Raw genomic sequence first — 10,366 nt, forward strand, 5'->3', positions numbered from 1 at the left:
GGGGGAGGGGCCGTCCTGCTTTTCTTCCCAGAGCACAGGAGATAAACAGCCGGGTGTGGCCAGGGCTGTTCCTACAGGGGGAAGGGGGCAGGGGGCAGACGTGCTAGTCCCAGAGGAGCCTTATGGGTTGCATAAATCACCCTGATGCTGTGTTCCCCGGGCCAGCCCTTTTGGGGCGTGGCAGTAAAGGCCCGGACACTCCAGACCTCAAGAGCTGGGGAGGAGGTGCTGTGCTCTAGAGCTGACCAGGAGAGTCTGACAAGCAGTCCCACTGGTCTCTGGGACCCAGGCAGGGCACCAAGATGGCTGACTGCCGTCCAGACTTACCCCCCTGGCCACAGGGGCCGGAGCAGCTGCTGGAGCCTGGAGGCCCTGTCAGTGGCCAGCCAGGACAACCCTCGGCTCTCCAGTGTGGTCTGAGAGCACTGTCACAGCCCAGCTGTGACTAGCTTCCTCCCCCCTCGCCTCCTGGCTGCACTTGCTGTCCTTCTCTGCCTGCAGCACGTCTCAGCCTGTTGGGTGGTCCCCACAATGAACGGAGGTCTTAGAGAAGTGGCCGGTGATGGAGAGAGAACACTGAGGCAGAGACTTCGGAGGGGAGACCATCCCTTTCTGAGCCATAGCAGGCTCCCAGGAAATCCAGTTTCTTATCAGGGATCGGAATGGTCTCAGCAAGCTCTGTCACCGTTCAGTCCTTCCCTCCCCAGGGCTTCCTGCCTCTCAGCAGGGGGAGGTACCCTGTCTGGCCTGGTGAAGGGCCTCTTGGCCTTGGGGACCACCCCAGAGTAGGTATTGAGCAGCAGGCCCTAGCGCATCTAGAGGACGTGGGCCCCTACATCGAGGTGGGGGAGACAGCTGGTGTGGCTCTGGACTTGTTCAAGTCCTCCTCCCCTCACCCCTGCACTGTCAGACCTCTCTTATCCCTGTGGCCATGGACATACATGCAAACTGCTTCCATAGAGGGTTAGAGCCCTTCACAGGAGGCAGCACAGCTGGGATTATACCTCAGGTCTCTGAGTGAATCTGAGCAAGTTAAGGAACAGTTCTCTGCCTCTATTTTTCCATCTGTAAGATGGGTGTGGTGGTCTCAGTCCAGCTTTAAGTGACAAGTGAGTCAAACCGTAGCTCTGCCTCAAGAGTCAAGGAGACAGCCTCAGCAATCCCGTGTCCTCGACCCAGTGGGCCTGATGGGGTGGGCAACGACGGACTGAAGTTGGGCAGAGCTCATTCCTCCAGGGAGAGCCTGGTTAGAGCAGATGGCAGGGTCACCTAGTCAGTCCCCTTGCCTATGGGTGGAGATGCAGGACTGCAGGGCGCGGAAGCTTCCAGAGCTGAGCAATGATGACATGAGGCCCCGGCCCTGGTGAGTCAGGACTGCCAGGGGCTCACTTCCCCCCAGAACTCATTGTTCATGGGGTTTGGGCAAATGCCAGACCAGCCTGCCGGTCACCATCCTTTCAGACCCAGGGGTGAGACCAACCCTGCAAAGACAGAATGGAAGCCACGCGTGGTCGGGGGTGATGTCATCCATCAACATGTCTACTTGTCTTCTCTGGGGCCACACCTATGTCCCCAAAGAACTTGGGCAGCGCGTGAATCTCCCTACTCCCTCAAACTGCCCTGCAACTTCCCAGCTGGCACTTCTCTCAGGCACGACCCCTGTGGAGCCTGCTGGGAGAGGCTTTGTCAGGAAAACAGTGCCCGGGACGGGCAGGAAGGCCCAGACTGGGCTCCGGAGACCCTGCTAACAGGGCTGCGTCACCACGGGAGAGGCAGAGGCTCCAGGTCATGGTGGCTTCTTGTTCTTAGTGCCCCACTCCCTGCTGTCTCCCTGGCTGCCGAGGCACGGGGTAGCTGGAAGCCCCCTCTCGTGTCCTGGCAGCCCACGCTGTGTGCAGGGGGCTCCTAGTTGGTGTCCTGGCTTCAGGGCAGCTGTGACGGTGGAGAAGCTCAGGGGACTGCTGAGAGAAGACAGTATAAGACGAGGCCTTCAAAAAAGCCTCTCTTCCCTAACAGGAGGTAGAGCGGAGAGGGAATGTGTGTGCTTGCGCACACACAGAAAGGAGCGGGTCGTTGTTCCCCTCCAGTACACTCACATACGCACCCCTCCCTCACCCCTAATCCCTAGCTCCCTCCTGAAGGCTGGGACACTAATTGTGGGGTGCATGCAGGGAGGGTCATGCCTCTCCAACAGGCTGAGCAGGGTCTTGTGAAAGGGTAGGCGGGGCCGGGGAGCCCAACTGTCCGTCTCCTCTGGCGCCTGTCCTGGGAGCCGGCCCTCCTCTCTCTCTGCGAGCCCTGGGCTTGGGCTGCTAGCCTTCCCAGGCAGCAAAGATCAACCCCAGCACCGCTGTTCTTCCTCGCGTTTCTCCTGCTGACTTAGACTTGAAGAGTTTTCATCGTTTCTGGCATACTTTCACCTCTATTTTCGCCTCGTATTTTTATACTGATAATACGGCAAGTTTTTTTTTTTACCCCACCCCACCCCTATTTAGAGTCAAATGGAGGCACAGAATGATGGGCCTAAGGTCACGTAGCTGGCTAATAAGCAAGTGGACTGATGAAGAGACCGGGTGTGTAGCAGCTGGGCCCATGCCATGGGCCTCTGCTCACCCCTGCCCTTCCCTGGTGCCCCCGGCACTCCAGATGCAATCTCCCTGAACCCCAACATTTTCTTCTTTTACAGGAATGGGCCCAGGCACATACATTCCCCCCTCTCTCACCTCATATTTGAAATCTTATGTTGTGGGGGCTCTGTGAGTGAGAGGTAGTTGGGGCCCTCAGGGAGCAGACCACCCAGGCAGGCAGGCAGACAGACCCAGAATAAGGCTGTCAGAAGGGACAGGATGCCGCAGAAAGCAAGTCCAGAGAGCGGTGGGTGCCTAGGGCCGTGGGATCTCCCTGCTCACCCCCAAGCATTTAGGCACAGCTCTGCCTCTCAGAATTGGGGATCCTCTCTACTTCTTGCTGGAGCGAGTCACTGAGCGTTCTGAGCATCAGACAGGTACAGTGGCTGGTGGCCTGACAGTTGTTCATGATTCCTTCTTCCCTTCCATGGACCAAGAGGCCGGGAGGTAAATGCATTCCCAAAATGTATCTCACACCACCCCGCCCCAAGTGCTAGGCTTCTCACACAGCTGCTGGGGTGGGGGTGGGGACACGGGCTTGACCTAACAGTCCCCTTAGGCCTGTCCGGTTGCCCCAGACAATCCAGGTATCCGCCCCTGAGATTCTGGGCTCTTCAAGACCTGAGCCCCGCCCTCCCGTTGCGAAGCTGGACAGGGCACCTGAGGGCAAAGGGGCTTATGGCCCAGGTGAGGAGTGCCTGTTGTCCCTCCCAGTGATGATGAAAGCGATCCCTCTGAGAAGCTGAGTCTGACTCATTTGTGCTTTGAGAGCATCTTGTTAGTCATGCCTGGGGCCTTCCTGGGGCAGGCGGCCTTGCTGGGGCCAGAAGGGCTGCTGCTGCTGGTGGTGGGTGGAACACTGCGGAAGGAACATGGGCCCTGTGACTCCCAGAGGAAAAGGAAGGCTGGGCTCAGAGCTCAGATCCACACTTTTAAGGGAAAGGTGTGGGATTCTAGTTGCTTGTGTATGTTTGGACTTTGACCAGTATGCACCCTGGGTGAAGGTGCCCTGGGTTTAGGGCCTCATCTGACTCTGCCTGACGTGTTCTTAGCCCTTGGGGAGAACTCAAGGCCACAGTTGTCTTGCTGGGGTGTGAGGTGTGGGCAGCCACAGCTGTTTCTGGGTTGCTGTTGGAAGGAGAACACAGGCTCTCCTGGCACTGAGGGGACTGTAGCCAGCAGAGGGGCGGAGACAGGGTGGCTTCTTGCTGGGGTCATGACAGCAAGGCATTTTTAGCTCACTCTACCTTCCTGAAAGGTGCCCTGTAAACTAGAGTGTGAGGTGGCCCAGGTAGGTGTCAGGGCAGCCCTCCGCGGATGCAGCGCGTGGAGCCAGAGGGTCCCGGGTCTCAGTGGCCACGCAGCCTTAGGCAAGTCCCTTCCTCTCTCTTCCTTGCTTTCCTGATTTATAAACAGGGATTTTGACTAGAAGGGTTTGGGATGTATTCCCACTCTCAGTGTCTTAGGCTGCTCAAGGCAACGGGAGATGAGGGGGCAGCGAAGCTGTGGGTCACAAAGCTGCAGCTCTCTGAGCATCTTCCCAGTGACGGAATGTCAGCTGTGAGCAATTTTATCAGAAGGCTTTTCAGTCCCCTACCCCTAAACATTGCCTCCTGCAACCTGCCTGTGTGCTGGTTGTCTGTAGAAGGCCCCTGTTGGGTAAATATGTAACTTGGGAAGATTCTAATGGTCTAATGGTCAGGATTCTAATCCTTCTAATGGTCACTTCAAGGGAGAACTAGAAAGGAAGAGCCCTGAGGCAATGCAGTAGGGGAGTTTTCCTGACCCTGGGCGAGGGGCAAGGTCCAGAGTATCACTTGGGGAGCATAGGGCACCCCAGGGAGAGGCAGATGGCTGGCTTCACCTGCTCAGCTTTGCTGCGGCCAGTCCTGCAGGGGCAGAGGAAGATGGTGGGTCATGGAGGAGGTCAGCCTTCCTGATCTTTCTTCTTCTCTTGGTTCTTCACTTCTGTGCTGGGCAGCCATAGGGGATCTCATCAAGTAGAACACAGAGCCATGGATTTGTTCCCCAATGATGCTCCAGCTTCCCCCAGAGCATGTCGTGGGGCTGCAGCCCCACCCCCAGAAAATAAGCGATCCCCTTTGGCAACCAACCAGGGGAGCTAGACGGTGTGATTCATTGAAGAGTCATTCCCCCAAACCTGGAAATACTCAAAAGTGAAATACTTGAAAATACTCAAAAGCACATTACATTTTTAAAATACAAATTTGTTCTTGGAATTAAAAAAAAAAATCACATTATGGAGAGTTTAGATTAGAAAAACTGGCACTTTCTCATCCTTTATGTCTCTTTTAAATGTCATTTTTTTCACAGAGGTGTCCCTAACCATCCTATCTAATTGGATCTTCTGTGGCCCTGCATTTTTTAATTGAAGTACAATTAACATACAGTGTTATATTAGTTTCAAGTGTACAATAGAATGGTTCAGCAATTCTGTACGTTACGCAGTGCTCATCATGATAAGTGTACTCTTAACCCCCTTCATCTATTTCGCCCATTCCCCCACCCGTCTCCCCTCTGGTAACCATCAGTTTGTTCTCTGTAGTTTTTTGTCTCTTTTTTCTTTGTTTGTTCATTTGTTTTATTTCTTAAATTCCACATATGAGTGAAATCATACGATATTTGTCTTTCTTTCTCTGGCTTATTTCACTTAATATCTTCTAGATCTATCCATGTTGTTGCTAATGGCAAGATTTCTCTATTTTTTTTACGGCTGAGTAATTTTCCATTATGTATATATGATATAGCACACACATACACCACTTCTTTATCCATCCATCAATGGCTATGTATGTTGCTTCTGTATGTTGACTATTGTAAATAATGCTGCAATAAACATAGGGGTCCATATATCTTCTTGAGTTAGTTTTTGTTTTCTTTGGGTAAATACTCAGTAGTGGAATTACTGGATCACGTGATAATTCTATTTTTAAAATTTAGAGGAACCTCTGTACCATTTTCTGTAATGGCCGTACTAGTTTGTATTCCCACCAACAGTGTATGAAGGGTCCTTTTTCTCTACAGTCTTCACTAACACTTGTTATTTCTTGTCATTTTGAGTCTAGCCATTCTGACTGATGTGAGATGATATCTCATTTTAGTTTTAATTTGTATTTCCCCAGTGACGAGTGGTGTTGAGCATCTTTTCATGTATCTGTTGGCCATTCTTATGTCTTCTTTGGAAAAATTCAAGCTCTGCCCATATTTTAACTGGATCGTTTTTATGATGTTGAGTTGTGTAAATTCTTTATATATTTTGTATATTAACCCTTTATCAGACATATCATTTACAAATATCTTCTCCAATGGTTTCTTTGGCCATGCAAAAGCTTTTTATTTTGGTGTAGTCCAAATAGTTTAATTTTGCTTTTCATTCCTTTGCCTCAGGAGACAGATCTGGAAAAATGTTCCTGTGTCTGATGTCAAAGAGATTACTGCCCACATTTTCTTTCTAGGAATTTCATGGTTTTAGCTCTCACATGTAGGTCCTTAACCCATTTTGAATTTATTTTTGTGTATGGTGTAAGAAAGTGGTTGAGTTTCATTCTTTTGCATGTAGCTGTCCAGTTTTCCCCAACACCATTTATTGAAGAGACGGCCTTTTCCCCATTGCATATTCTTGCCTCCTTTGTTGTAGATTAATTGGCCATACATGTGTGGGTTTATTTCTGGGCTCTCTGTTCTGTTCCACTGATCTATGTGTCTATTTTTTTTTCTTTTGGCCAGTACCATACTGTTTTGATTACTACAGCTTTGTAGTATATCTTGGAATCTGGAAGTGTGGTACCTCCAGCTTTGGTCTTCTTTCTCAAGACTGCCTTGGCTAGCCCTGTTTGTGTTTAAACATTCACTTACCTGGCCTTGTTCTCTGTCAGGCACTGTTCTGAGGGCTTTGCGAGGATTAACTCACCCCATCTTCACAGAAGTCTTGTCAGGTACTCTTACTTGCTCTATTTTATGATTCTGGGGGAAACCAAAGCACGGAGAGGTCAGGAAATCCAGCCAGGGTGGTACAGCTGGTGTGAGAGGCAGGGCTGGGATTCGAACCCAGGCAGCTTGGCTTTCGAACCAGCGGTCTCAGGCATTGAGTTCTGCTCCCCCAGTCACGGCCTGCAGTGTGCTTCGTCCATTGTCCCCCTCCCCCTCTGGCAGCTGAGCTCCTTGTCCTCACATCCACTTTGCTCAGCAAAGTCAAGTGAATGAACAAAGGCTGAGAAAGGGGAAATGCCCATAATCTAGCTACCTTGGACACTAATTATGATGATTTTGACAGATTGTAGATCTTCATACCATGGGTAGGAACCACTGTCATCTTTGTGAGGGCAGAACGGCCAGCTGGGTCAACACACCCGGGGCAAGAGGCCAATGAGGTGCCTCGTGCCAGTGCCTGGCTCCTGCTTGGCTGCTTCCAGATCCTCCGTCTTCCCCTTGCCCTTGCTCACTGCCTTGCTGTCTCTCTGAACCTCCTTATCTCTGTCTGCCCGTCTCATCTACTTCTCTTTGTTCCCATCTGGGCCTCCAGACCTTCCCCAAAACCACTGGGGTTTGAGGACACGAAATAGAAATTTTTATTTCTATTTCTACCTGGGTGGCTCAGTCGGTTAAGCATTGGCTCAGGTCACGATTCCATGGTCTGTGAGTTTGAGCCCCACGTGCATTGGGCTCTGTGCTGACTGCTCGGAGCCTGGAGCCTGATGCAGATTCCGTGTGTGTCTCTCTCTCTGCCCCTCCCCCACTTGTGTTCATTCACTCTCTCTCAAAATAAATACAGATTAAAACTTTTTTAAAGAAATTTTATTTTATAAACACTATTGAGCAGTGTAAAACAAACATTAGCACAGCTGGCATAAGATGTAAGCAGGTGGTTAGTCTGGCATCTTAAAAATCAATGTAAGTCGAGTTGCCTGTTACCTTATGGATTCGGAAGCTGCTGGAATCCCAGGTCCTGTCTGATGCCTGCGTTGGCTGCCCCTTGCAGTGGTGGTGCCAAGGGGTGGCTGGGGGTGGGGTGGGGTGGGGTGGATGCTGCTGAGTTTCCACTAGCTCCTGAGAGACGTGCAATATTGTGTGTTTGCTATGAAAACGTAAAAACGTAACTACCCAATGAATGCCTAGACCCCATTTCTACCCACTGCCCATAAGCCCCCGACCCTGTGCAAACTCTGGAGTCTCCAATCTCAGAAAGGGATCTGTCTGGTCTCTGTGTTTTGCTCATTATCTTCCCTCAAGCCTTTATAACAAGTGGGGCTGGGAGGCTCAGTTCACTCACTCATTCATTCATTCATTCATTCATTTATTCTTGGTTCTTTGCACACGTTGACGGTTATTCACGACATATTCAATGACAATACAAAACAGTAGAGGGTATCCAGAAGGTAGATCCCCTGTCACAAAGAATTTCAGAGGTGAGCTGAAGAAACAGCCTGTATGGGTGAAAAGGCAAATGGCAGTGCAGGGGTTAACCGACACCACACTGGCAACGCCAGAGGCAGAGGCACCCAGGACAAATAATCCAGGGCTGAGCCTCTCTGGCAGGAGGGCTAAAGGCAGGCTTTGCGGAAGGGTGGGTTTGCCCCGGGACTGGAGGTGAGTAGGTGACAGATGGTACACGGTCCGGGGGAGGGCGTTGCAGGCAGAGGACTGGTGTGGGGTTTGGCCAGCAGAACCAGACGCACAGCCTGGGACTTGGACGAAGGGCCCAGGTGGTGTGTCTGACTAATGCATCCAGGGCAGGTGGTGAGTGTGATGCTGAATATCAGGGCTGTCCAAGAACTTAAAAAGAAATGCCTGGAAGCCCAACTGTGGTCCACAGCACACGAACCAATGTGAGAGAAAACCACGCGTGGAGCCATTCTAAAACACATTCAGTAAGACGTAACTACAAACAGGTGGTTCACAAGTGACCAGATGTGGGTGACTGTCTTAGGTCTCTACCCTGGGCCACAGTCGCATGAGGGCTAGAGGTCCTTAGGTGCCAGGGGTCCCCTCGAGAAGCGACTCTAGGCCTCACCTGTGCTGGGCCAGCCGCAGGACCCTTCCAGGTCTGATCTTGTGCTGAAGCGACTCAGCCTTGGTTTCACAGAGGACAAGGAGGATGGGTAGTCTGGCCTGGCCCAGTCTCTCCCATAGCCTGTCGGCCCTGACAGACCCCTAACCACCTGGGTAGCCCAGAGATGTGTGGGGTCCACTTCGAACAGCAGCCTAATGCTGGGCCTTCTCTGTCCTCTGTCCCACTTAGAAGCCAAGGTTCTAAGAACAGCTTTCCACCCTGGCCTGAATCCTGCCAATCCAGTAACAGCAGAGCACCAGGCACGTAGTGGGCGCTCAGTAAATATTTGCTGATGGGATTCTCATTCCTCACACCACTGACAGCCTGACTGCACCCCCCATCCTTGCCCAGGTGGCTTTGCCCTCTAATCCCCCATAGCTGCACCCAATCCTCACTTCCTGATGGAGAAGAGGCACCTCGGTTGGAGTGCTCATCATGGGCACCCCATCTCCCACGCACCTCTCACCATCCCCTCCCTGCCCTATGTCTCCAGGGCCTCCTACCTTGCTGGCTGGCCCCACGGGAAGAGTTTTCAGTCAAGGGTGGAAAGCCCAGGGGAAGACCTAGCCGGTGGGAGGACTCGGAAAGAAGAACAGCAGTTTTCTGTCTAGACCAGGCCAGCCGCTATCTGAAATGCCATTTAATGCGTTTGTCTCTATGTACACATACGTGCATCTACGTTCAGCTAGGAGGCATTTTCGTGTGAATGTATAGAGGTGTGTTCACACGTTGGCTGGTGGACTATTTCCTCCTGTCCTCTCTGCTGTGTCCATGTCAGCATGTCTTGGGCTGGGAATGAGATCCGGGAAGTGGGAAGGAGCAGCGCTGAGAGGCACAGAGGCATCCGAGTGGAGGCAGCACCGCCTTTCAGGGCTGTGTAAGGGCTTGCAACACCAGACGAGAACAGGGGCCAGGTGCCTGCCGGGCTCCCTTTAATTCCCACTGAGTCTGAGTGCAGACCACCTTGAGTAGTAACCCAGCCGTGATTGTTGATGCATTTTGTGAGACAGCGTGGCATCAGTGCCCATTAGGATGGCCTCTGGTGGGAAGCCCTCTGGCATAACTTACCAATGTGCTCCTGGGTGTATCTCCCGACCATTATGTCTCTCAGTTTCCTCATCGGTGAATGAGGAGAGCAACGGTACTGTTAAGGGTTGCAGGGAGAGTAGAGTGTGCATAGGAGGTGTCGCGGGTGACACGCGGCACATACTTCATCAGTGTTGATGGCTGTCCTTACGTTGGCATTGTAGTTCTTGCTGAAGGACCTCTGGCTCTCTGGGGTCGGTCCCAGCTGCCTCCGGCTCCCAGCCTTGCTCCTGACTTCATCTCCACAAGGCAAGAGTGGAAGATTCTCCCCAACCCCCCACAGCAGCTCATCCTGGACCTGGGCAGGAAGCCCCAAAATGAACTTGGAAGGGATTATCAGGTCCAACCCTGTCATTTCAGAGATGGGGAGAAATGTCTCACATTTCAAGCACACTGGCTGAGGGGGACACGCTCCCCTACTTCACCCCTGGAAAAAAGTCATTATGGAGTAGTTTCAATCATTCATCAATTATGCCTTTTCATATAAGAGTTTTCATTTCTTGAGAATCTCCATGCAGCCCTCTTTCTGGAAAGGGTGTTTTAGCAGATTCTACCTTTAATAGGTGGGAAAATGTGGCAGCCC

Source organism: Hyaena hyaena, unplaced genomic scaffold (assembly GCF_003009895.1).
Source record: "Hyaena hyaena isolate Hyena2069 unplaced genomic scaffold, ASM300989v1 scaffold_221, whole genome shotgun sequence".
Lineage (NCBI taxonomy): Eukaryota > Metazoa > Chordata > Mammalia > Carnivora > Hyaenidae > Hyaena > Hyaena hyaena.